This window comes from Triticum aestivum, chromosome 4A, assembly GCF_018294505.1.
Source record: "Triticum aestivum cultivar Chinese Spring chromosome 4A, IWGSC CS RefSeq v2.1, whole genome shotgun sequence".
Classification (NCBI taxonomy): domain Eukaryota; kingdom Viridiplantae; phylum Streptophyta; class Magnoliopsida; order Poales; family Poaceae; genus Triticum; species Triticum aestivum.
Window position 1 is genome coordinate 671,634,333 of NC_057803.1, and position 6,000 is coordinate 671,640,332.

Sequence of the window (6,000 nt, forward strand, 5' to 3'; positions counted from 1 at the left end):
GTTCGTCGCTTTTATTTCTTCCCTGTCACAAGTTCGTATAAACCTTATTTTCTTCACACTAATTGATCATACATATTTAGAGAGCAATTTTTATTGCATGCACCGATGACAACTTACTTGAAGGATCTTACTCAGTCCTTAGGTAGGTACGGTGGACTCTCATGGAAAAACTGGTTTAAGGGATGTTTGGAAGCACAAGTAGTATTTCTACTTGGTGCAAAGAATTTGGCTATCATGAGAGGGAAAGGCAAGCCCAACATGTTGAATGATCCAAGACAATATAACGTTTCGGATATAGGAAAACATAACCCATTAAGTTGTCTTGCATGTCCAACATCAACTTTTTAGCATGTCATATTTTAATGAGTGCTCACAATTAAAAAAGATGTCCAAGATAGTATATTTATATGTGAAATCTCTCTTCCTTTAATATTCTTTCATGAATTGTTCAAGTGACCAATTCTGCGTTTGCTAACTTTCAATGAGTTTACTACCTATACTTATTATGTGTGAAGTCATTACTCCCCATGTTATAAGCATATGAAATGTATATAAATTAGATTTATGATATTCAATTCATTCAACCATTTACTCATAGGATATACGTGAAGCACGTGAGCAAATAAAAAATTACTCCAAAAGATATAACTGAAGAACACTGAGTAGTCAAATAATTAACTAGCCATGGGAAGATTCTTTTGTATTCAAGATTTCAGATCCAATGATTTTATTCAAACAGCAAGTAAAATTGAAAATATGCTCCAAGCAAAACACATATCATGTGACGAATAAAAATATAGCTCCGAGTAAGGTATACCGATAGTTTCAAAGACGAAAGAGGGGATGCCTTCCGGGGCATCCCCAAGCTTAGGCGCTTGAGTCTTCCTTGAATTTACCTTGGGGTGCCTTGGGAATCCCAAATCTTAAGGTCTTTCCACTCCTTATTCTCCTCATATCGATATCTCACCCAAAGCTTGAAAACTTCAATCACATAAAACTTAATGGAACTTCGTGAGATAGGTTAGTATGATAAGGAGTAAAACATTCACTTTGGTACTGTCAAAGAAAAGTTTCATAATTTTTCTCACACAATGCCTACTGTACCATACCATTTCTACAATTTATATTGAGAAATATAAGCCATAGAAACTAGAAAACAAGCAAACTATGCAATGAAAACAGAATCTGTCAAAAACAGAACTGTCTGTAATGATCTGAACATAAACCATACTTCTGCTACTCCACAAATTATGAGATAAATTGGGTGACGTGAGGAATTTGTCTATTAATCGTCTGCAAAAAGAATCAACTCAAAATCACTCTTCTGTCAAAACTGACAGCTAATCTCGTGAGCGCAAAGTTTCTGTTTTACAGCAAGATCACATTAACTCTCACCCAAGTCTTCCCAAAGGTCTTACTTGGCACTTTATTGAAACAAAAATCTATAAAACACGATTACTACAGTAGATTAATCATGTAACCACACAAAAACGCTAAGGGTAAATATTGGGTTGTCTCCCAACAAGCGTTTTTCTTTAATGCCTTTTAACTAGGCATGATGATTTCAATGATGCTCACATAAAAGAAGAGAATTGAAACATAAAGAGAGCAGCATGAAGAATATGACTAGCACATTTTAATCTACCCCACTTCCTATGCCTAGGGATTTTGTGAACACATAATTTATAGGAACAAGAATCAACTAGCATAGGAAGGCAAAACAAGTATAACTTCAAAACTTAAAGCACATAGAGAGGAAACTTGATATTATTGCAACTCTTAAAAGCATATATTCACGCCTCATAATAATTTTCAGTAACATCATGAATGAATTCAAAAATATAACCATCACACAAAGCATTCTTTTCATGATCTATAAGCATAGAAAATTTACTCTCTCCACATAAGCAAAACTCTTCTCATTCGGAATAGTGGGATCACTAATTCCTAAAGTTGACACTCTTCCAGACCCTCTTTAGATGATAGTATTATTCATACTCCAAAAGATATAAGTGAAGATCATGGAGCATTCTACAATTAATATAGACTAATCAATATCCAAGCCCAAAATATATAAGTGAAGCACATGAAGCATTCTGTAAAACTATACTCAAAAGATATAAGTGAAGCACACGAAGCATTCAATAAATCAATGAATGGCTATCTCATACTAGAATGGTTCCTAAAGAAAAAGAAAAACACAAGGGACACAAATCATGTGAACAAAACAAAAACCGAGGTATACCGATAATTGTTGAAGAAGAAAGATGGGATGCCAACCGGGGCATCCCCAAGCTTAGATGCCTGAGTATCCTTTGAAATATTTACTTGGGGTGCCTTGGGCATCCCCAAGCTTGAACTCTTTCCTCTCTTTATTCTTCTCACATCGGTAACTCCTCGTTCTTCTAACACTTCAAAAACTTAACAAAAACTTTGTGAGGTCCGTTAGTGTAATAAAGCAAACTACCACTTTAAGGTACTGTAATGAATTCATTCTTTATTTATATTGGTGTTAAACCTACTGTATTACAACTTCTCTAGGGTTCATACCCCCCAATACTGGCCATAGATTCATCAAAATAAACAAACAACACGCGAAAAATAGAATCTGTCAAAAACAGGACATTCTGTAGTAATCTGGAAGTTTAGTAAACTTCTATAACTCCAAAAATTATGAAATAAACATGATAATTTGAAAACTTTGTACAGAAGTAATGTGCAAAAAGGTTCAGACCCGTTTGACCTTCCAGTAAAAAAAAATGTAAAATCACGCGCTACAGCCAAAGTTTCTGTTTTTGTTCTGCACATAGTAAACAAGCAATCTAATCATCCTAAAACCAAAGCTTGGCACATTATTTTTATAATAAAATGGATATATACAAGGGGATAATTATTTACAGAGAAACTTCCATTAAAAATTCTACATTGTTTCCGTGAGCATGAACACAAGTGCTCAAGGTCGACCCTCACTTCTTCAATGCATAACTTTCCAATCACTTCTCTTTTTGAAAAACTTTTTTGACATGAAAGGCAAGTAATTTTTTGGTATTTTCATTATTTAAAAGAAATTGTATGTTTCAACCACAACTAAACAGAAACAAAGAGCAAAAAAAATCTACTTAGTGAAGAAAGCAAACAAGCACACACGAGAATATCAACCCCACGCTATTGTTCCCTGGCAATGGCGCCAGAAAAGACCAACCGGTACTAATGGTCTCCCCGCCCCCGGCGCTGGCTTGTGCCACGTGGTGGCCCTTTAGTGGCGGTTCGTGTTGAACCGGTACTAAAAGGGGGAGGCCTTTAATCCCCACCCTTTAGTGACGGTTGCTGAACCGGCACTAAAGGGCCTTACGAACTGGTGCTAAAGTATGGTTCTACACTAGTGGAAGCGGCTGCCTATTAATATAAGCATGAGAAGATGCCATTTTTTTAGCTTGTAGTCTGATGGGGCACTCCCATGAGGAATGTGGCCATGGTGTATGGGAAAACAAGGATAAGCAATATGGATCTTGGATGATAGCCCAGAGAAAATTGGTACCTTACCCTCATCATCAGTCTGAGGGCGTCGATGGGAGGCATAGCACCAATGTGGGGAAGAGGGAGAGGTCGGCAAGGTGGAAGAGCTACTAAGAGCATCTATAGTCGGGCACCCTAAATCTATCTCAAACGTTCGGAGCGGACGGTCCGATTACTAATCAGTCATGAAAATGCAACCCAAACGGGCGCCTAAAACGGGTCTCAAATGCCCGGGCTGACCGGCACCCCTCGTATCCAGTCCAAATATCACGCGGATATGGGGGCTCCCGGGCACGTCTTCCGACCCACTGCAGGTCATAACGGTCCCACCTGCAGACAACGATGCTCTTATTCTCTCATTGGTGCACCAAAATTTTAGTCCCACGTCGCTGCGTGAGGCGGATGCCGACCGGCTTAAATAGCTGCACCGGCGGAAGACGGCAAACTTCTCTGTTGTTGCACAAGTCAATCAATTCTCACTGTGTGAACGAGATAGCTTGACACTAGATTGCATTTCATCAACTGATGATTGTTCATCAAGTGTCAACTTCGTCTCGTTCATATACATTGATAGCCCTAGTAAAATGGCAATAGATTTTTATTTTGTTCATCAAGTTTTATCGACACATTGTGATTCTAAAAAAATAGTATTGACATTAATGTTTCCTCTGTCAATGAGATAGACCCTCACTATGAAACTTTTATGTTTATCATACACATAGAATATTTAACAAAGGATGCAATGAAGTCAGAAGCTTATCGACGACCCGGCTATTTAAGTCGGTCAGATCGTCATGCGATGAGGTGGGACTAATACGGATGTGAAAAATCTTAGGTAGGAGCAATTTTTAGTTTGCTTTGATAGCCCCGCATGTCAAGACGGACGTGATGATCAACATGCATGGCCCTGCATGTAATAGCTGTTTTGTAAATAAGGTATGTGGTTACAAATGGTAGAATTTTAGGCTTGCCCGGTGAGGGAGTCCTGGATTAAGGGGTCCTCGGATAGCCGGACTATATACTTTAGTCAGACTGTTGGACTATGAAGATACAAGATAGAAGACTTCATCCCGTGTCCGGATGGGACTCTTCTTTGCATGGAAGGCAAGCTTGGCGATTCGGATATGTAGATTTCCTTCTCTGTAACCGACTCTGTGTAACCCTAGCCCCCTTTGGTGTCTATATAAATCGGAGGGTTTAGTCGGTAGGATAACAACAATCATAATCATAGGCTAGCTTCTAGGGTTAGCCTCATCGATCTTGTGGTAGATCAACTCTTGTAATACTCATATCATCAAGATCAATCAAGTAGGAAGTAGGGTATTACCTCCATAGAGAGGGCCCGAACCTGGGTAAATATCGTGTCCCCTGCCTCCTGTTACCATTAGCCTTAGGTGCACAGTTCGGGACAGATCCGCCGGTTTTGACACCGACATTGGTGCTTTAATTGAGAGTTCCACTGTGCCATCATCGTAAGGCTTGATGGCTCCCTCAATCATCTACAATGATGCAGTCCAGGGCGAGACTTCTCTCCCCGGACAGATCTTCATATTCGGCGGCTTCGCACTGCGGGCCAACTCGCTTGGCCGTCTGGAGCAGATCGATAGCTACACTCCCGGCCATCAGGTCATGTTTGGAAGTTTGAATTACATCACCGACATCTGCGGAGATTTGATCTTCGACGGATTCGAACCCACGACAGCCGCTCCCTACAGCCACGATGAACACGACTTAAATCTGTCATCGGACTATGCTCAGGAGGCAGCACCCGTGACTGTCCTGGCCTTAGATCCAGAACAGATCGCGCCGTCCGCGGACAGGGGCTGGACCCCACCATGGAAGTTGCATACTCTATGGCGCTTGAGCCGAACACAGAGTCAACCCCTAGCGAGGCCTGTGCCATTGGACCCTCGGACTCGTCTCCGGATATAGGTTCCAAACCGCGTGTGTCCGCGCCCGCCGAATCTAATTGGGCGCCGATCTTGGAGTTCACCTCCATGGACATCTTTCAACACTCGCCCTTGGGCGATGTGTTAAATTCATTAAGATCTCTCTCTTTGTCAGGAGATTCTTGGCCGAACTATGTCCGGCTTGAGTGGGAAACGGACGACAAAGAATTTCGCTGCCCACCCACCACCCACTTGATAGCCACTGTCGACGACTTGACCGACATGCTTGACTTCGACTTCGAAGACATCGATGGTATGGACGACGATGCGGGAGAAGAAGAGGAACCACCGCCCACAGGGCGCTGGACAACCACCTCGTCATACGACATTTACATGGTGGATACCCCAAAAGAAGATAATGGCGAGGACAAAAAGGATATAGGTGAAAACAAACCTCCCGAGAAGCAGCCGAAGCGCCGACGTCAGCGGTGCCGCTCTAAACCACGCCATGGTAAAAACAGCAATACCAGCACAGGAGACAATATCACTCCAGATGATGCCGAAGATAATGAAGACGACCCCGCCAAGCCAGGAT